The 22,209-nt window shown below is 40.2% G+C and overlaps 1 protein-coding gene across 2 annotated transcripts in view; it reads left to right on the top strand.

Annotated features, from left to right (window-relative positions):
• Window positions 1-22,209, top strand: part of RNGTT (RNA guanylyltransferase and 5'-phosphatase) — a 584,571-nt gene that overhangs the window by 131,619 nt on the left and 430,743 nt on the right. The window lies entirely within an intron of this gene.

The following is a 22,209-nucleotide window of genomic DNA, read 5'->3' as shown; positions in this document are numbered from 1 at the left end:
AATTCCTGTGCCATGCATACCAGGATGAGGATGAGGGGTGCCATGTATACCAGGATAAGGGCGAGGGATGCCACGCATATCAGGATGGAAGGGTGCCATACATACCAGGATGGGGGCCACGTATAATAAGAAGGGGGGGGGTATATATAGACCAGGATGGGGGATATTAACAGAATTGAGGGACATTACCCCTATATCATTGTCAGCAGCTGACCCCCTCCCCCTTAACAGTGCATCGTGACCACATTTTTTGCTTAATTTTTTTTTCTATTTTCCTCCTCTAAAACCTACGTGCGTCTTATAGTCCGAAAAATACGGTACATATTTGTTATCTCATTATAGTGTCCAAAAAGGTCTGATCTATCAAAATATAGAATTATTTAAACTGAGCTTTAAATGAAAGTAAAAACAAAATACTGGTTGACTCATTAGGTGCCAAATACTTTTTTTTTTTTTTATTTTGCCTCTACGTTGCGGAAATATTCGCAATCAAACGAAAAAAAAACGTTTTGTTCAGCTCTGCAGCCAGTATTGCAGCGTGAGTCCAGTGCAACATGAAACATTTGGTGAAAGGTCCTCATTAAACAATAAATATAAGAAATTTGTACATGCAAATAATTATAACAGGTATTTGTGAAACCAAAAAAGCCTTTTGATGTCATGGACCTCATAATGATAAATGACAGCCTGAGCCATTGACCTTGAGAGGCGGGTGGTGAAATGTGCGATTATGGAAATAAATGTCATGTACAACCTGTGTGACAATAAAGGAGCTGCTTATCTTCTCCCTCTGAAGAGCTGTCATGTCATGCAGAGACTACAGTCTTTGTTAGCTTGAGTTCTGTCATTGAGAACAACTGTTTACTAGCCGGAGACATGTTGACACACTTATGATACACTCCATCGTTTGCATTGATGAGCCTACAGCTCACCCATTGATTTGACCTTTCATTATTTGCTGGATGTTGATACTTGTGCTGTCATAGCAACAGAGCCTGTCTGCATGACAAATTTCTGCCTCCAGAAAGAAAAGAAATCTTATGAGTCTCTGCAACGTCCCTCATGGATTCATGTCGAAAGAAGATCCTTCCTTGATTATTTTCTTGGTCACGTCTCTGTCTGCATACTGTGTGTGTAATTATGGGAGAATACATATACCCCCCATGTACTTTTGTTCTGCCGGATGAACATTTGACATGTAAATCAGATTCTAAATTGGCCCCTACAACTCATTACGGGTAAATATTTTCACAACATTGCTCAGCAGGGTACAATTCCTTGGATCTAAGCTGGTCTCCAGGGAATAGAAGCTCCTCATCCATGATAGTAGAGCCACCGTGACTGCCTTCATTTTCTTTATCTCATAATGAGTAGAGGTGCCATCTTTTCGGATACATGTATCTGACTTTGCTTTTAGATTTCTAAAATATAATTTATATGTACTAATTGTAATATAATTTTTTGTGCACACGCCAGTTTGATATGAGTCTTTTATCAAACCAGACTTTTGGGAAGACTTATAAATACTAGTGCACTAGTATCTCCACTTGTACAAAGTGCACCAGATTTATCAACAGGTCGCACATCCTGTGGAGAGATCTTTATTCAGTTGAAGGGGTTGTCAAAGTAGTTTAAAATAATGCCAGGAGCTGCAATAGGATACAAAACCCCATGTGACTGCTGCAGCCAATCTCTGGCGTCAGCGGCTGTCTCATATGCTGTATTGTAATCGGTTATGCTAACCAGTGATTTGCTGCCACATTAAATGGGGTATATGTGCTGAGACTGCTGCAGCCAGTCTAAGCAGAATACCAGCTGGGAGGATTGGGGATGCAGTTCTGGAAAACCGGGGATCATGTGAGTGAGTTTATATTAGTACAAGACAAAAGATAATTGTCACCTCACCCTTCTTGGAGAGTATTTATTGCATGGAGGCTCACTGTGCAGCAAGGGAAATTCAGAAGGCTATTCAAGTCCAGCATCCCAAAACTCCTTTAAAAGTTCATGTTTATTTCAAAAGTTTAAAACTTATATCCATGATGGCATCATACGACGCCATCATGGATATAATTTTTAAACTTTTGAAATAAACCTGGACTTTTAACCCCTTAGTGACGGAGCCAATTATGTCCTTAATGATCAAGCCAAATTTTACAATTCTGACCACTGTCCCGTTTTGTCAACTCTTCAACGAATCCGGCTGATTCTGAGACTTTGTTTTTTTGTTACATATTGTACTGCATGATACTGGTAAAATTTCTTCGATATGACTTGCGTTTATGTGTGAAAAAAATAGAAATTTGGTGAAAATTTTGCAATTTTCAAACTTTGAATTCTTATGCCCTTAAATCAGAGATATATGTCACACAAAATAGTTAATAAATAACATTTCCCACATGTCTACTTTGCATCAGCACAATTTTTTAAACAATTTTTTTTTGTTAGGGAGCTATAAGGGTTAAAAGTTGACCAGCGATTTCTCATTTTACCAACAAAATTTACAAAACCATTTTTTTTAGGGACCACATCACATTTGAAGTCACTTTGAGGGGTCTATTTGACAGAAAATACCCAAAAGTGACATCATTCTAAAAACTGCACCCCTCAAGGTGCTCAAAACGACATTTAAGAAGTTTATTAACCCTTCATGTGCTTCACAGGAACTGAAGCAACGTGGAAGAAAACAATGAACATTTTACTTTTTTCACAAAATGTTTACTTCAGACTAAATTTTTTTTATTTTCACAAGGGTAACAGAAGAAAATGGGTAATACAGCATAGGCCAGTACGTATTTTAAATCCAGCATAGATACAGCAATAGATATATTAAAATATAACCTTTATTAAATAAATGTAAAAAATATCCTAAGTGCTATGTGCATACAAGTGTATAAATTATACCCAATAGATTAAGCATAGTATATACAAACAAATACCATAAATTTGTGTTCCAGCATCTCCCTATTAAAAAATCATCATATATAGGGTAAATATGGATGCTATAGGTATTCAAATAAATGCAAGGCTATATAAAATCACAGCCTTAAAAAGACCCAAATAACAGTAGTATAGAAAATCGCAGTTATTTACATGCATCACCAAATATACAAATGTGAGTCTTATGTAACTGCTAAAAGACCACTGTATATAATAGCAAAAGACATATAAAGGAGCCTCTTGTCACCACTAAGGCTTTAAATCCTTTATATGTATATAAGGAAAGATCTCACCCGGGGCCCTTTAAAATTCCCCATATATTCTGGGTGATGATCTCATCCACGGAACATCCGACGCGTTTCTCTCCTTCATCAGTGGTATATCGTTCCTTAGTAAACGTGCTTAGGTCATGATTGATGCCACTGTAATTGCAGGTCTTCAAGATGCTTTATATATGCACAGAAACCGCACTTTGCTCAAAAATTCCAGAGCACGCTGTGACGCACTTCCGGTCCCAGAAGACCCCGCGAACCGGAAGTGCGTCACCATAGCTACGGAATACAAACCGCAATGGTGCTGGAATGCATGCGCAACTTCCGCTAACGCGATAAAAAACACCACATTGCTAATGCTGAGCTGCATAGACCCCTCATCAAACGCGGTGCAGCAAACCATAATGGATGGGTATTAGGAGGTACGAAAAAGGGGGAATAGAATATCGCACCCCCCAATTCAGTACAATAAATCATACCGAGTCCCCATACTCATGGTAATGACGGGGCTTAATGTATCTCAACCACATCAAAAAGCCCCAGTGCCTAAATCAGTAGGTGCAGCTTTCTCAGAGATAATCAAAAAACCGGACCTCCAGAATATAGAAATAGGAAGGATTCAAAAAAAGCTAACCATATAGATAAATCAGAGCAAAAAAAGGGGGATATTAGGAGGGAAAAATAATAATAACATCCATAGGTGGATGGGCCTAAATACTCTACCACCAGAAAGAATGTAGCAAAAAATGATTAAAAATGATAAAGAATGAAAAAATGATGACCATAAGGATAACACAGCGGACCTCCCAGAAAAAACAAGAGGAGTATGAAAATGGGGTCCCTAGCCAGATTCACCTATAACAAATCTACCATACTTTCCCTACCTACGTGGAGGTTGGCACCCTACAAAACCTGCGCAAATAGCACCCCCACTCAACGGTGGCTGTCCCTAAACTATAAAGCCCTGTTCTGTCCCTAACTAGGAAGGAATGGGGCAAAGGATAGAACTTCATTCAAACCGTTAGGAGTGGTGGTGCCCAGAGTAAAGATCCATCTAGTTTCTTTTTGAAGTATACGTAAAGAATAGCCACCATTGAGTGGGGGCGCCATTTGCGCAGGTTTTGTAGGGTGCCAACATCCACATAGGTAGGGAAAGTATGGTAGATTTGTTATAGGTGAATCTGGCTAGGGACCCCATTTTCATACTCCTCTTGTTTTTTCTGGGAGGTCCACTGTGTTATCCTTACGGTCATCATTTTTTCATTCTTTATCATTTTTAATCATTTTTTGCTCCATTCTTTCTGGTGGTAGAGTATTTAGGCCCATCCACCTATGGATGTTATTATTATTTTTCCCTCCTAATATCCCCCTTTTTTTGCTCTGATTTATCTATATGGTTAGCTTTTTTTGAATCCTTCCTATTTCTATATTCTGGAGGTCCGGTTTTTTGATTATCTCTGAGAAAGCTGCACCTACTGATTTAGGCACTGGGGCTTTTTGATGTGGTTGAGATACATTAAGCCCCGTCATTACCATGAGTATGGGGACTCGGTATGATTTATTGTACTGAATTGGGGGGTGCGATATTCTATTCCCCCTTTTTCGTACCTCCTAATACCCATCCATTATGGTTTGCTGCACCGCTTTTGATGAGGGGTCTATGCAGCTCAGCATTAGCAATGTGGTGTTTTTTATCGCGTTAGTGGAAGTTGCGCATGCATTCCAGCACCATTGCTGTTTGCATTCCGTAGCTATGGTGACGCATGACGTACTTCCGGTTCGCGGGGTCTTCTGGGACCGGAAGTGCGTCACAGCGTGCTCTGGAATTTTTGAGCAAAGCGCGGTTTCTGTGCATATATATAGCATCTTGAATACCTGCAATTACAGTGGCATCAATTATGACCTAAGCACATTTACTAAGGAACGATATACCCCTGATGAAGGAGAGAAACGCGTCGGGTGTTCCGTGGATGAGATCATCACACAGAATATATGGGGAATTTTAAAGGGCCCCGGGTGAGATCTTTCCTTATATACAGTACAGACCCAAAAGTTTGGACACACCTTCTCATTTAAAGATTTTTCTGTATTTTCATGACTATGAAAATTGTGCATTCACGCTGAAGGCATCAAAACTATGAATTAACTCATGTGGAATTATATACTTAACAAAAAAGTCTGAAACAACTGAAAATAGGTCTTATATTCTAGGTTCTTCAAAGTAGCCACCTTTTGCTTTGATGACTGCTTTGCACACTCTTGGCATTCTCTTGATGAGCTTCAAGAGGTAGTCACCGGAAATGGTCTTCCAACAATCTTGAAGGAGTTCCCAGAGATGCTTAGCACTTGTTGGCCCTTTTGCCTTCACTCTGCGGTCCAGCTCACCCCAAACCATCTCGATTGGGTTCAGGTCTGGTGACTGGAGGCCAGGTCATCTGGCGTAGCAACCCATCACTCTCTTACTTGGTCAAATAGCCCTTACACAGCCTGGAGGTGTGTTTGGGGTCATTGTCCTGTTGAAAAATAAATGATGGTCCAGCTAAACGCAAACCGGATGGAATAGCATGCCGCTGCAAGATGCTGTGGTAGCCATGCTGGTTCAGTATGCCTTCAATTTTGAATAAATCCCCAACAGTGTCACCAGCAAAGCACCCCCACACCATCACACCTCCTCCTCCATGCTTCACGGTGGGAACCAGGCATGTAGAGTCCATCCGTTCACCTTTTCTGCGTCGCACAAAGACACGGTGGTTGGAACCAAAGATCTCAAATTTGGACTCATCAGACCAATGCACAGATTTCCACTGGTCTAATGTCCATTCCTTGTGTTCTTTAGCCCAAACAAGTCTCTTCTGCTTGTTGCCTGTCCTTAGCAGTGGTTTCCTAGCAGCTATTTTACCATGAAGGCCTGCTGCACAAAGTCTCCTCTTAACAGTTGTTGTAGAGATGTGTCTGCTGCTAGAACTCTGTGTGGCATTGACCTGGTCTCTAATCTGAGCTGCGGTTAACCTGCGATTTCTGAGGCTGGTGACTCGGATAAACAAATCCTCAGAAGCAGAGGTGACTCTTGGTCTTCCTTTCCTGGGGCAGTCCTCATGTGAGCCAGTTTCTTTGTAGCGCTTGATGGTTTTTGCAACTGCACTTGGGGACACTTTCAAAGTTTTCCCAATTTTTCAGACTGACTGACCTTCATTTCGTAAAGTAATGATGGCCACTCATTTTTCTTTACTTAGCTGCTTTTTTCTTGCCATAATACAAATTCTAACAGTCTATTCAGTAGGACTATCAGCTGTGTATCCACCAGACTTCTGCACAACACAACTGATGGTCCCAACCCCATTTATAAGGCAATAAATCCCACTTATTAAACCTGACAGGGCACACCTGTGAAGTGAAAACCATTTCCGGTGACTACCTCTTGAAGCTCATCAAGAGAATGCCAAGAGTGTGCAAAGCAGTCATCAAAGCAAAAGGTGGCTACTTTGAAGAACCTAGAATATAAGACATATTTTCAGTTGTTTCACACTTTTTTGTTAAGTATATAATTCCACATGTGTTAATTCATAGTTTTGATGCCTTCAGTGTGAATGTACAATTTCCATAGTCATGAAAATACAGAAAAATCTTTAAATGAGAAGGTGTGTCCAAACTTTTGGTCTGTACTGTACATATAAAGGATTTAAAGCCTTAATGGTGACAAGAGGCTCCTTTTATATGTCTTTTGCTATTATATACAGTGGTCTTTTAGCAGTTACATAAGACTCACATTTGTATATTTGGTGATGCATGTAAATAACTGCGATTTTCTATACTACTGTTACAGGAGAAAATGGGCCCCAAATTTTTTTGTGCAATTTCTCCTGAGTATGCTGGTTCCCCATATGTGGGGGACAACTACTGTTTGGGTGCACGGCAGGGTTCGGAAGTGAAGGAGCACCGTTTGACTTTTTGAATGCAAAAAATGGCTGTAATCGAGAGTGAATGCCATGTTACGTTTGGAGAGCCCTGATGTGCCTAAACAGTGGAAACCCCCTACAAGTGACCCTAGTTTGGAAACTAGATCCCTCAAGGATTTTATCCAGGGGTATAGTGAGCATTTTGAACCCACAGGTACTAAACAGAAGTTGATAACATTAGGTTGTCATACTGAAAATTTTCATTTTTTTTTCACGAAAATGTAGTTTTAGCCCCAAATTTGTAATTTTTATAATGGATAATAGAAGATAATGAACCCCAAAGCTTATGCTATTTTTCCCGAATGCGATAATGTCCCATATGTCATCATAAATTACTGTTAGGGCTGAGAAGGAAGGAGAACGATTTGGCTTTCGGACCATAGATTTTTGTAGAATAGTTTGTGGGCGACATTTGCATAGCCCCAAAGTTGCCAGAACAGCAGAAAAACCCCTAAAGTGACCCCATTGTAGAAATTACACATCTCAATGAATTCATATACTGCTGCAGTGACTATTATGTAGCATCCACGCCATGCTTTATTCTGGAGAATTGCAAATATGCCAGTTTAGTGCCCACACATTGTGCCCCCATATATTGTAGCGCCCTCATACATTTCTCCTGGTGACACACACTCCGTAAATTTTTAAGAATTCACTGGATTTTATTTGAGGGGTTGCGAGCTGTCACTTTTCTAGAGTCTTTGTTCTACCAGTAACATGGGACCCCCTATAGTCCCAGTGACAGATGACGAACCTGAGAGGGGGCTTTTTTTGTGTGGGATAAATTAGGGGTTTTATTGGTAACATTTTGGGGTACATAATTTTCGATTGCTTCCAGAATAAGACTGGATCGCCAGTCTACGCTGAGCGCTTACGTCGGGGTTTCTGTGTAAATCCCACAAAAATGCGTTTCAGATGAAACCCTCATCTGAACCACCCACTACAAAGAGGCAGATGGAGACGCTTTGGAGTCTGTTTGATGTCTGGTCCGGTGGTCTACATCTTTTTAGGCGCACACAGATCTGTGGTCACCCACACTTGTGCGTTAAAAAAAAAACTAAAATGATGGGATGCTGCCGGAACAGAGGTTAGTCCAAAGGGACTCGATCGGCCTCATAAGTGAGTGTCTCCAAGTGGGGTTTTGTCTGAATTGCGATTTTGGGGAATTTACATAGAAACCCCAACGTAAGTGCTCAGTGGAGAGCGCAGGATCAATGTGAGCCGAGCCTTATTCCGATTCTTTTTGGAGGCAGAATGAACAAATAGACAGCAGTACAAGAATAGTCCATATTTTTATTTTTGCGCTGTTCAATGTGCGGCATAAGTGATGAGGCGGATTTATTCTTCGGGTCGGTGTGATTACCGCGATACCATATTTATATGGGTTTTTTTAGGTTTTGCTGCTATCTCAGAGTAAAAATGCTTTTTTTTTTATAAAAATTTATTTTTTTTCTTTGCTATATTCTGAGAGCTGTAACTTTTTTATTTTTTGGTGAACAGAGCTGTATGACGGCTTATATTTTGCGGGACGAGTTGCAGATTTTTTGTTACCATTTTGGGGCACATAGTAATTTTTGAACGCTTTTTATTCAGATTTTTCAGACCCAGAATGAGCAAAAACCAGCTTTTCAGTTATTGTTTTTCTTTTTTGCGCCGTTCACCGTATGGTAAAAGTGATAAGACCGATTTGTTCGTCAGGTTGGTGCGATTACAGCGATACCAGATATAAATATTTTTTTTATGATTTGCTATTTTTACTGACTTAAAACAGTATTTTACAAGAAAGAATTTGATTTTACATCGTCAAATACTGAGGTGTAACTTTTTCCTTTTTTTTTGCTGAATAAGCCATATTATGGCTTGTTTTTTGCGGGACAGTTTGACGTTTTTATTTATATAATTTTTTTTACGTATGACTTTTTGACTGCTTTTTATTCACTACTTGGATGAAAAAGCATAATTTTGGCTTTTTTTTTTACGCTGTTCGCCAAACGGAATAAATAACGTGACCGTTTTATAGAGTGGGTCGTTCCGGACGCGACCATGCCAATTATGTGTGTGTCATTCTATGTCAAGTGATCCAAATTTGAATATTTTTTTTTTATCCCCTGTCTTTGGATTTTTTTTTTCTTTTGATTTTTTTTAAGTGCTACTTAAGTGAATTACAAAAAAAAAGTTTTGCATTTTTATTTTCATTAGTTAATTTTTTATAGATTTCTAAAGTTTTGAAAGTCTGAATTTTGGGCTTGTATGATGTCACATTTTTCATCATGTTTCGGGTTTGAAATAAGATAAAGAGATGGGAGAGGCACCGTTTTGTTTAGAATAGTACAGGCTTTAATTTGATATGTCACAAGGTTGTCTATTGATGTTTTGTTTTTGAGGAGTCAAATTTAAAAATTTTGATGCTCAATTTTGAAAAAACTATGTTACTTGAGTTCTTGTTTACATTTGTACAAAGGTTCAAGTTGGGCTCTCCTTGGCATCATATTTTTAAGTGTGATTTTCTAAATACAGTCTCATCCTAATCATATGTTTAATACTAAAGTAAAAGCAGCAATATTAAATATGTAAATATACGTGTATCATTTTTTTTTTTTTATTATTATTACGACACTAGACATACCCTTTTCCAACTTTTTAAACAAAGTATATTCGTTAAATCATCAAGCTTTAAAGTAAAACAAAATGAACTAGTCTGAACAATTAACATGAAGACTTTAAACTGAGCTTTTATCATCAATTTGTCCCTTCTGGGCGAGATTTAATCTTGTTCACAATCTCATACGAACAATGGCCATTTCCTTTTGTCAGTATGTCCGGCTGTTCTGGGGTTTGGGGCCACCTGAGTTAGATCAGATTTTTATTTACTTTTAACCGGTTCTCGACCGCCCTCTGTAAATAAACGTCGGCGCTTGCTGGGCTCTGTGCAGCGCCGACGTTTAAAAACGGTGGGTGGTCTCGCAGCGCTCAGGATCCCCAGGGTCCTGCAAGCGCTGAGATTCCGGTGCAAAGCGTTAGCTCTGACAGGGGACATCATCGGGACCTGATTGGATCAGGTCCCAGTGATGTTAACCCTTTGCTATGTTCTATATGCCGCGATCTATAGTGATCGCGGCATATAGAAGATAGACAGAGGAGAGGGGGTCGTCTTACTTACCTCTCCGACGACCCCTGATACCTTCTAGGACCTGGGGTTGCTATGGCAGCTGGAGGTCACATGACCGCCTCCAGATCTGCCATATATGGTGTCCTGCCTGGCTCAGCCTGCAGCTGAAGCCAGGCAGGAGACTGACTGTGAAACAGTCAGCGAAGATCTCATGTAATGTAATACATGTCTATTACATTACATGAGATCAGTGATCATAAAAATAAAAATTAATGTCCCATACAGGGACTAAGTAAAAATGTAAAAAAAAGTAAAAAAAAATGTTTTTAAACTGTTAAAAAAAAAAATCACAAAATAAATAAAAATAAATAAATAAAATATTAAACCAATAAATCCGTATATTTTTACAAAACCAAAAAAAGTACACATATTTGGTATCGCCGCGTCCGAAACAACCCGAGCTATAAAACTGTCACACTAATTAACTCCTTCTGTGCACACCGTAATAAAAATAAATAAAAAACAGAGCAAAAAAAATGCTTTTTCATCATCATATCGCCAAACAAAAAGTGGAAAAAAATGCGATCAAAAAGCAAAATAGAAATAAAAATGGTGCCGCTGAAAACGTCATCTTGTTCCGCAAAAAAAAAGCCGCCATACAGCTCCATCAGCCGAAAAATAAAAAAGTTATAGCGCTCAGAATAAAGCAATGCAAAAAATATATATTTTTCTATAAAATTGTTTTATTGTATAAAAGCGCCAAAACGTAAAAAAAATACAGTAAGTGTAGTATCGCTGTAAACGTACTGACCCGAAGAATAACGCTGCCTGATCACTTTTACCACACGCAGAACGGCATAAAAAAAAACCTCAAAAAACAATTCCTGAATTGTTGGTTTCTGTTAATTTTACCTCCCAAAAAAACGGAATAGAAAGCGATCAAAAAATGTCACGTACCCAAAAATGGTACCAATAAAAATGTCAACTCGTCCCGCAAAAAACAAGTCGTCACATGACTGTCGGCCGAAATATGGAAAAATTATAGCTCTCAAAATATGGTGATGCAAAAACTAGATTTTGCAAAAAAAAGCGTCCTTTAGTGTGTGACAGCTGTGAGTCATAAAAACCCGATATAAATCTGGTATCTCTGTAATCACACCGACCCGAAGAATAAAGTAATCTAATCAGTTATATCACACTAGGAACAGCGTAAAAAATAAATAAACCAATTCTTCACCTGCTACTGATTTGTTTATTATGTCTCCCAAAGATCGCAGTAACGCTCTGTTCACAATTATCCTGCGCTCTGCGCTAAGCGCTTACACCAGAGTTTCCGTGTAAATCTCTGAAATACGTGATTCAGCCAGAACCCATGATGGAAGATTCCCTGTAATGAGGCAGATATAGGCTACTGTGGATGCCGTCTGGCCTGTGATCCCACGGTGTCAGATTTTTTAGGCGTGCATAAAAGTGCGGTTGGCCACAGTTTTGTGGACTTCTGAAAAAAAGGACACCACTAAACAGAGGCCAGACGGAGTCCAGAGTAACTCTGCTGCCTCATTACAGTGAATGGATCCCGCAGGGGTTTCATCTGAATTACATCACTTGGAAATTTAGATGGAAACCCCGATTTAAGTGCTCAGCCTAGAGCGCCGGATAAATGTTACGTAAAATGTTCCCAATAAAAGCTTCAACTCAGTCCTCAAAAAAAGCTAGTCCCCACTCAGGTCCGTCATCTGTTAAAAATATAAGGGACTTCCAAGTTACTGGTAGCAGAAAGGCTCTGGAAAAGCGAAATGGCCCTTGCCCCCCAAAAGAAATTCAGAAAATTTTGTGCTCCCAAATCCAAATGCCTATTCTACAATAATTTGTTCTCCAATTGTCAAATAGCACTCTGTCCCCCCCAGATCTCGCCGTATGGCTGAGCGGTACGATATAGCCACATATGGGGTATTGCCACTTTTAGAAGAAATTGTGTAACACATTTCGGCACCATTTTTACCCATTGCCCTGTGTGAAAATGTAAAATCTGAGGGTAAAACATTTTTTGTGGTAAAAATATAATTATGCTTTTTTTCACTGCCCAATGGTATAAATTTAAAAATGAAAAAATACTCACTACTTCCCTAGATGAATTCCTTGTGAGGTGTAGATTACAAAATGCGGTCACTTGTGGGGGTTTCTGCTGTTTCGGCATGTCAGTGACTCTTCAAATGTGACATGGTGTCTGCCAGCTATCCCAGCCAACATAGCGCTCCTTTCTCTTCCGAACCCTGCCGTACACCAAAGCAGTGGTTTTCCCCCACATATGGGGTATCGGCGTACTCAGGAGAAATTGCACAACAAATTTCATGGTGCAATTTCTCCTGTTACCCTTATGATAATGCAAAATTAGGGAATGAAAAACATTTTTTGTGGGAAAAATGTGAAAATTTTATTTTTACGGCTCAATATTATAAACTTCTGTGAAGCAGCTGGGGGTTCAAGGTGCTCACCACACATCTAGATAAGTTCCCTAAGGGGTCTAGTTTCCAAAATGGTGTCACTTGTGGGGGGTTTCCACTGTTTAGGCACATCAGGGGCTCCCCAAATGCAACATGGTGTCCGCTAATTATTCAAACAAATTTTACATTCAAAAAGTCAAATGGCGCTCCTTCCCTTTCAAACCCTGCTATGCGCCCAAACAGTGGTTTGCCTCCACATATGGGGTATCGGCGTGTTCAGGAGAAATTGCACAACAAATTTCATGGTGCAATTTTTTCTATTACCCTTATGATAATGCAAAATTAAGGGATGAAAAACGTTTTTGTGGGAAAAATGTGAAAATTTTATTTTTACAGCTCAATGTTATAAACTTCTGTGAAGCACCTGGGGTTCAAGGTGCTCACCACACATCTAGATAAGTTCCCTGAGGGGTCTAGTTTCCAAAATGGTGTCACTTGTGGGGGGTTTCCACTGTTTAGGCACATCAGGAGCTCTCCAAACGCAACATGACGTCTGCTAATTATTCAGACAAATTTTACATTCAAAAAGTCTAATGGCGCTCCTTCCCTCCCGAACCCTGCAGTGCGCCCAAACAGTGGTTTTCCCTCACATATGGGGTATCAGCACGCTCAAGAGAAATTGCACAAAAAAATTTGGGGTCCATTTTTTCTTGTTACCCCTGTGAAAATAAAAAAAATTAGTCTAAAGTAACATTTTTGTGAAAAAAGTTAAATGATAATTTTTTTCTTCCACATTCCAAAAATTCCTGTGAAGCACCTGAAGGGTTAATAAAGTTCTTGAATGTGGTTTTGAGCACTTTGAGGGGTGCAGTTTTTAGAATGGTGTCACTTTTGGGTATTTTCTGTCATAAAGACCCCTCAAAGTGACTTCAAATAAGATGTGGTCCCCAAAAAAATGTTTTTGTAAATTTTGTTGGAAAAATGAGAAATCGCTGGTCAACTTTTAACCCTTATAGCTCCCTAACAAAAAAAAATTTTGGTTCCAAAATTGTGCTGATGTAAAGTAGACATATGGGAAATGTTATTTATTAACTATTTTGTGTGACATATCTCTCTGATTTAAGGGCATGAAAATTCAAAGTTTGAAAATTGCAGAATTTTCTAAATTTTTGCCAAATTTCCGTTTTTTTACTAATAAACGCAAGTGATATCGAAGAAATTTTACCACAATCATGAAGTACAATATGTCACGAAAAAACATTCTCAGAATCAGGGGAATACGTTGAAGCGTTCCAGAGTAATTACTTTATAAAGTGACAGTGGTCACGAAGGCAAAAACAGGCTCTGGTGCGAAGTGGTTAATATGTCTGGTTTTGTTGGATACACAAAGGACAGGAATGAACCAGAAGGTGCAAAAAAGTCACTTGTACTTCATTAGCATAATCTTTGGAGAGTCCATTAGCCCCCAGTCATATTCACAGGTCACATAACCAGTTATGTCGTCCATCGCCAATCTTGTGCCATCTTCAACCACTTCATGGACTTCACTGTCGTTGCTGAATGAAAAAATCCTTGTTTTTATTTCTGTTTCAGTACATGGAATGAAGTGTGGTATTGCTGAGTCCCTTTAATGGGTTCTGCTTTGCCTCTCTTGCTTTTAGACCACGGCCCCACTATCAGTATTTGGTCAGTATTTTTTCTCAGGAGTGGGAGCCAAAACTAGATGAGGAACAATCAGAGAAAAGGTATAATAGGAACAAGTCACCAATTCTGTATTTATCACCCACTCCTGGTTTTGGCTCCCACTCCTGAGAAAAAATACTGACCGAATACTGACCAAATACTGACAGTGGGGCCATGACCTTAAAATAATACTTCACTTCTGTCAGTATTAACCCCTTAATTTTCTTCTTCAGGTATTTATTCATTTGCTCCTTTTTTATTGTAATTATTGCTGTATTCCGCAGCCCTTCTGGGGTGTACATGTGGTACTCGCCTTTCTAAAATCTGCTCAGGTTGTCCGTTAGTGGGCAGATCTGGGAGATGTGACTGGATTGGCGGAGAGCAGTCGAGTGTTTATAAAGCTCATCTCACAGTCCAGTCAGCGGTTCGTCATGTGAAGAAGCAGTTGAAGCATCCCTCCGCCCTCCCAATATCTAAAAAAAAAAAAAAAAACATGAGTTTTTTATTTGGAAAACATAGACCCTACACTTTTAGACCACAAGCTGAACAGATCTGAATTCAACATTTTCGCATTGACACTGTTTATATAGGGTTTTTTTTTAAAGTATGATCCCATTGAGAGCCCAACTTGAATTTTGGTATTGATGTGGCTAGGAGCATAGGAGGCATATGTGAATTTTTTGCAAATTTTAAGATCATATAGATTTTTCTGAAATGCATTTTGAAATTTTGCTTTTGATTCTGCATGGGTAAAATATAAACAAAGATACTCTTGTATCATATCTGTTGAAAGCCTGTACTATTTTGAGTGTAATGGTGTTTTTCCCATTTCCCTATATTGTTTCTGGACTGAGTTATGAGGAGAAACGTAAAGACTTGCAACACAGAAATTCACATTTTTTCATCACTTTGAAAATTAATTTAGAAAAAACGAAAATTTATAGAATTTGTTTTCTTCACATTTTGCATCCTCTGACACAGTATTACCAGAGAAGAAATTCTCAAAAGAATTGATAATATAGTGGTATATTGACCTGTGTACGTTTTTTCGTTTATTTTTGTTTTATCATAAATGTTGCATTTGAGCGGCGATACGGATTTTAATGATTTGTGTTTTTTTTTTTTTTTTTTAACTTTTACTTTTTCACTAAGTCCTACTGTGGGACATGGGTAATTTTCTCTTTGATCGCTGATCTCATGCACTGCAATACTCCTGTACTAGTGCATGAGACCTGTCCGTGAGACCCTGACTGTGCCTGTGAGATCCAGCTAGATCTCACAGGCCACCGTACCCTGGGATCATCTCATGATCTCAGGGTACCGTGGTAACCATCAGGACCCGCGATTCTCATCGGTGAGGTCCGATGGTTACTAAGGGGGTCTTGCGACCCCCTTGTAACAACTTAAATAGCGCTGTCACGATTGTCAAGCGATATTTAATGGATTAATTGGCCCTGATTTGCATCGAAACCTGTCGGGGCTGATACCGCAGGGTGTTAGCTGTCACAGACAGCTGACATCTACAGGAATTGCTGCAGCCGGGAGGCACAATTCACCTATTCCTCAGCACCTTGAAAGAGTGGCGCTGAGGCATAAGTACCCTTAACTGCCGCTGTAAAAATGCAGTATGGTGGTCGTTAAGGGGTTAAAGGAGTTTTTGGATGCTGGACTTGAATCATCTTCAGTTTATTTTAGTGGTATGGCTATTTGTGGGCTGATTTTTAACCTCAGAACGACTAAGTGCCATAATTTTTCGGCACTTGGTTCTGGGCTTTAACACTTCCCTATTGTAAATTTACTGTGCGTGGTTAAAGCTCCTGCAAGTGAGCAGACCGCATCTCAGGCTGTCACATAGCTGAAGGCTGTGGGGAGAAGACAAAAGCGGTTTATTGGAGATCTTTTATGATCTGTTGGGTAGAAATTATGTGAAATAAATATATTCACACACAAAGTGCTAAAAAGAATGATACTGAAGGGCGTGTCTAGCTGCTGAAGGAGAAGGACATCAAGCTGGGAGCTCCCTGAGTCTAACTCTCAATTTCAGCAATTAAAACAAGTTTATCGGGTCCATCCACCGTTCTAACATCTCAGGTGACAACCCAGGTTGTAAGGCATCCCGTGAAGAGCCTCCAAGAGCAGCGGTACAGATTTCTGATGTCCGGCCTACTTGGATCCCTGAAGCCGCGATGTTTCCTGCTGGGCAGTCCCGGAGCGCGCCCAGGAGGGTGCCGGCGGCCCTGACTGGGGTGGTCACGCGGAGGCTCTGAGGATCGCTTGGGGCTCGGGTCCCTCCTGCCGCAAAGGACAAGAGACTGTGACCGGAGAGAAGTGCTGCGACTGCTGAGTCGCTGTCCGGTAGGATCCGGAGTGGAGGTAGGGGAAGACCCTGCGCCGCATCTGCCGCCTGAGGGGGTTTCTCGCCACAGAATCGCCCGCCATCTTGGGGAGAGTGAGACCCGAGGAGAGGCTGGTTTTTAACGGCACAGACTCTGACAGAGGCTCAATAAATCCACACTGGGCAATCCAATAGAACCGGGTCATATATGTGGCATCACCCTTCCACTATAAAACCTCTATAGACACATAGATACTGCTCTATAGGTGGAAAAAAAAAGCCTGTGCACATGAAAATCCTACAGTGGGCTCCTTTTCTCCATTTCCTAATATACAGAAGCTCTCTAATATCACCATCGCAGAGTCTCTGGCGGCATCTTGTGGATATATGCAAAATAACACCATAACCAGTCTTAACCCGGTATTGCATCCAAGATTTATTACTGATACCTTCTAATACCCATCCACGGTGTGGCATAAAATATTTAAATTGACAATAGGCAGTTTGCTCTGATGACCATGAAATAAGAACAACCTGCAAAATATGAATCTGTAAGTCTTCCGGTTCAGGCGCCGACCATGTGAATTCTAATTAACCGCTTATGTTCTCCCCTATGGTTTCCCAATTAACCATCTGATCCCCACATTCAGAACCCTCAAGGTCTTTGTTATCGTCACCTAGCTGAAGGCTATCTTTAAATACCAACTTTTGTGTTTATGGACCGCTACCTCCTTCGTAGTGGGCAAAAGCAGCCCACCTCTTCTCGCCATATTGACATTTCTAATCATACCAAGATGGCCTCAATTCTTGATCAAGAGAAACAACTCTCCCAAATAGATGGTGACGAGGAGGCATGCCACTCCCTTAGACCACCCCACACCTCTTTGGTAAGGAAAGGGGACACACAAATGGACCCATCGGAACTAGCAGCTGAGGTCGCGGCTAAATTGCTACCGGAAATTAAATCTATCATTCAATCTACACTTTAATTCTGCCCTGATAGACTTACAGGTTAGGCAAGATGAACAAGCCGAACAGCTGACTGATTTAGAATCGCGGGTATCGACCATTGAGGATGACTCAGAGGACCAAGCAAAAGTGACAGCTATTGCTCGTGATAACATGATCCTGAGAGACACTATTGATGACCTGGAGAATCGCTCCCGGCGGAGCAACTTGCGTCTGGTGGGACTACCGGAATCATATCCCCAAAGTGTACTGAAACCACTATGTGAAAACGATATCCCAAAGGCTCTAAAATTACCTGAGGGCAGAAATGTGGAAAGAGTACACAGGATTGGCCCCCCACCCTCAACATCCACGAACCGGGACACATCCAGCCCTAGACAGGTCAAAATGAAATTCCTGAATTTTAACGATAAAGCAGACATTATACGAGCTTATAAACAACTCAATCACCCGTTGGTCATTCTAGGTCATAAAATTTTGCTCTTTGAGGATTATTCCATTGAGGTGACCAAAAAAACGCAAAGCATTTAGCTCCATCTGCACTAGACCCCATAAAGAAAAGGTCCGCTTTCAGCTCCGCTACCCAGCTGCTCTACAATTGAAAGACTCAAATGGCTCTTTTCGTGAATTCATATCTCCGGACAAAGCCGAAACTTTTGTCAATAACCTGCTGTACCCAGGGGTCAGCCCGGATTGGACCCCTCAAGATGACAACGACGCTTTATGTCCAAGAACCTCAGAGAAATTCAGAAGCCGAACAGGTAAAGGAGAATGGAGACCTAGCAAAAAACGTGGCAAAAAAGTTAATTATTCAGGAAATTATCCTCTCTACACATGGGACGCCTCGATCTGAGTGGCCAATTGGAAATTGCTGCTCCCGCCCTTCCCTCTCTCTCTTTGGACTCCTAATACAGTAAATTACAAGTTTTACTAATTGGGGGAGGAGAAACAGAACTGGGAGCAAATGAGGGGAAAAAGCAAAAAAAATTAAAATAACAAAACAGGGGAGATTTTATTTGAAAATCTTTTACACATGGTCGGGCAGAAGTGAAGCCCAGGGGAAAGGTTCTCCGAACGAGCTGGGACGAAATGCCTCAGCTCATGCTAGGACTAATATGTTCTACTGTTTTGAATGTTTGTTGTTCAATTTTGGTATGTAATGTTGAGAATGATTTCCATTTCTTTATTCCAGTTGAATGCCATCATTCTTTTGCAAATACCCCACCAATTCGATTTAACCATATTACTTCCATTTATGTATATTGTGTCATGGAACGTTAAGGGTTTAAGATCTCCCCAAAAACTTATGAAAATCCTCAGACATCTAAAACGCCTTAAACTCAACATAACCCTCCTTCAGAAAACTCATCTTCCAGAGACCGATTTCTCTTGGATGAAGAAGTTATGAGTGGGTGCCGTTTATGGTTCCTCTTCAGTGAATAGAAAGGCTGGGGTCCTAATTCTTATCAACAAACACTTCTCACACCAGATTATCAGCCAACAAATAGATAGTGAGGGTAGATTTGTTCACTTAACAATATCTACGCCCTGCGGGGTTTTATCCATTTATAATGTATATGCACCTAATGTAGGAAATAAATCCTTTTTCAAACAGTTGGAAACTAGACTTTTGCTAGACCCCAACTCCAATAAAATAGTAGGGGGTGACTTCAATTCATTAGTGTCGGTACATGAAGACAGGAAAAATACTACAGGCATCATACAGTCAACAACTACACATGACAAGATGCTATCATGCTATCACCTCTCATGTCCACATGTCACTTAGTCGACTCGTGGAGGTTCCTTAATCCTAGCAATAGAGAATTTACGCATTTCTCACACGCCAATGATTCATGGTCTCGAATCGATTATATGTTTGTCTCCCCTTCCCTGTTGCCCAAATTGATCTCTATACATGTAGACAATATCGCTATTTCGGACCATGCTCCAGTAATTCTGGAACTTTCGCAGTCTTTTCCCAGAGGCACAGATTTTGTATGGAGATTTCCCAATTACTTCTGTAAAGATAACTCTTACCTGCTCCCTCAAATTATGGTGGCAAGAATTTATTTCAGACAACGCGGAACACCAAAACGACCCAATATTACTGTGGGAGTCGGCCAAGGCTTTGCTCAGGGGGAAAATTTGGGCTTATACCTTTTCCCACAAAAAAAAAAGTTCTAAAGAGATATGGGGAACTATCTACTGACTTAAAACAAGCCTACACCAAATTCTTGCTTGACCCATCCATCATAAATAAAAACCAATGGTCGCAAAAACAAGTGAAATTCAATCAATATGCAGACTTGAGGGAAAAATTCCACTTATCCAAATCTGAAACTTATTTTTATAGATCCGGAAATAAATCGGGGCGGATGTTGGCTAATTTAGCTAAGGGGATGAGAAAACCACAGGGAATTTTTCAGTTAAAAAGTACCAACGGAGAAATCCACACCAACCCTAAAACAATAAACGATATATTAGGTTCTTTTTATAAAGACCTCTACAAAAATTCAAATCAAGCCCCTTCCTCCTCAATTACACTTTTAGATAAAGTTAAGCTACCCATCTTCTCAGAGGAACAAACCTATCTCTTTGGAAGAGGTCACGAATACAATTAAGAACCTAAAACCGAACAAAGCACCTGGCCCAGACGGTTACACAAATGAATTTTTCAAATCTCTGCGCAAGGAAATTTCCCCATTATTGGATTCAATTTTTAATGAACTATTTCAAGGTGACCCCATTTTTCCTTCTGCAAACACAGCGCATATTAAATTACTACTAAAACCAGATAAAGACCCACTATCCCCTAGCTCATATAGACCAATCTCTCTCATTAATACTGATATTAAGATCATATCTAAAATAATGGCTGACAGACTGGCCATCATCTTACCCCATCTCATTTCTCCTGCCCAGGCGGGCTTTGTAAAAGGTCGCTCGGCCACTCTAAATATCAGAAAAGTACTACTACAGTTATATGAAAAAGTTTGGCCACCCCTATTAATCTTAAGCTTAATGTTTTATAAAAATTGGTGTTTTTGCAACAGCTATTTCAGTTTGATATATGTAATAACTGTTGGACACAGTAATGTTTCTGCCTTGAAATGAGGTTTATTGTACTAACAGAAAATGTGCCGTCTGCATTCAAACAAGATTTGACAGGTGCATAAGTATGGGCACCCTTATCATTTTCTTGATTTAAATACTCCTACCTACTTTTTACTTACTTACTAACGCACTTTTTTGGTTTAGTAACCTCATTGAGCTTTGAACTTCATAGCCAGGTGTATGCAATCATGAGAAAAGCTACTTAAATTGGCCACTTGCAAGTTGTTCTCCTGTTTGAATCTCCTCTGAAGAGTGGCATTATGGGCTCCTCAAAACAACTGTCAAATGATCTGAAAACAAAGATTATTCAACATAGTTGTTCAGGGGAAGGATACAAAAAGCTGTCTCAGAGATTTAACCTGTCAGTTTCCACTGTGAGTAACATAGTAAGGAAATGGAAGAACACAGGGACAGTTCTTGTTAAGGCCAGAAGTGGCAGGCCAAGAAAAACATCAGAAAGGCAGAGAAGAAGAATGGTGAGATCAGTCAAGGACAATCCTCAGACCACCTCCAGAGAGCTGCAGCATCAAGTTGCTGCAGATGGTGTCACTGTGCATCGGTCAACTATATACAACGTACTTTGCACAAGGAGAAGCTGTATGGGAGAGTGATGCGAAAGAAGCCGTTTCTGCAAGCACGCCACAAACAAAGTCGGCTGAGGTATGCAAAAGCACATTTGGAGAAGCCAATTTCTTTTTGGAAGAAGGTCTTGTGGACTGATGAAACCAAGATTGAGTTGTTTGGTCATGCAAAAAGGCGTTATGCATGGCGGCAAAAAAACACAGCATTCCAAGAAAAACACTTGCTACCCACAGTAAAATTTGGTGGAGGTTCCATCATGCTTTGGGGCTGTGTGGCCAATGCCGGCACCGGGAATCTTGTTAAAGTTGAGGGACGCATGGATTCCACTCGGTATCAGCAGAGTCTTGACAATAATGTTCAAGAATCAGTGATAAAGTTGAAGTTACGCAGGGGATGGATCTTTCAGCAAGACAATGATCCAAAACATCGCTCCAAATCTACTCAGGCATTCATGCAGAGGAACAATTACAATGTTCTGGAATGGCCATCCCAGTCCCCAGACCTGAATATCCTTGAACATCTGTGGCATCATTTGAAGAGGGCTGTCCATGCTCGGCGACCATCAAACTTATCTGAACTGGAATTGTTTTGTAAAGAGGAATGGTCAAAAATACCTTCATCCAGGCAATCATTAAAAGCTACAGGAAGCGACTAGAGGCTGTTATCTTTGCAAAAGGAGGATCTACTAAATATTAATGTCACTTTTCTGGTGAGGTGCCCATACTTATGCACCTGTCAAATTTTGTTTGAATGCAGATTGCACATTTTCTGTTAGTACAATAAACCTAATTTCTAGGCAGAAACA

This window comes from Phyllobates terribilis, unplaced genomic scaffold (assembly GCF_046119375.1).
Source record: "Phyllobates terribilis strain yellow unplaced genomic scaffold, ASM4611937v1 Scaffold_3__8_contigs__length_932513732, whole genome shotgun sequence".
In the NCBI taxonomy this organism is placed as follows: Eukaryota; Metazoa; Chordata; class Amphibia; order Anura; family Dendrobatidae; genus Phyllobates; species Phyllobates terribilis.
This window is presented reverse-complemented; position numbering and strand designations above follow the sequence as displayed.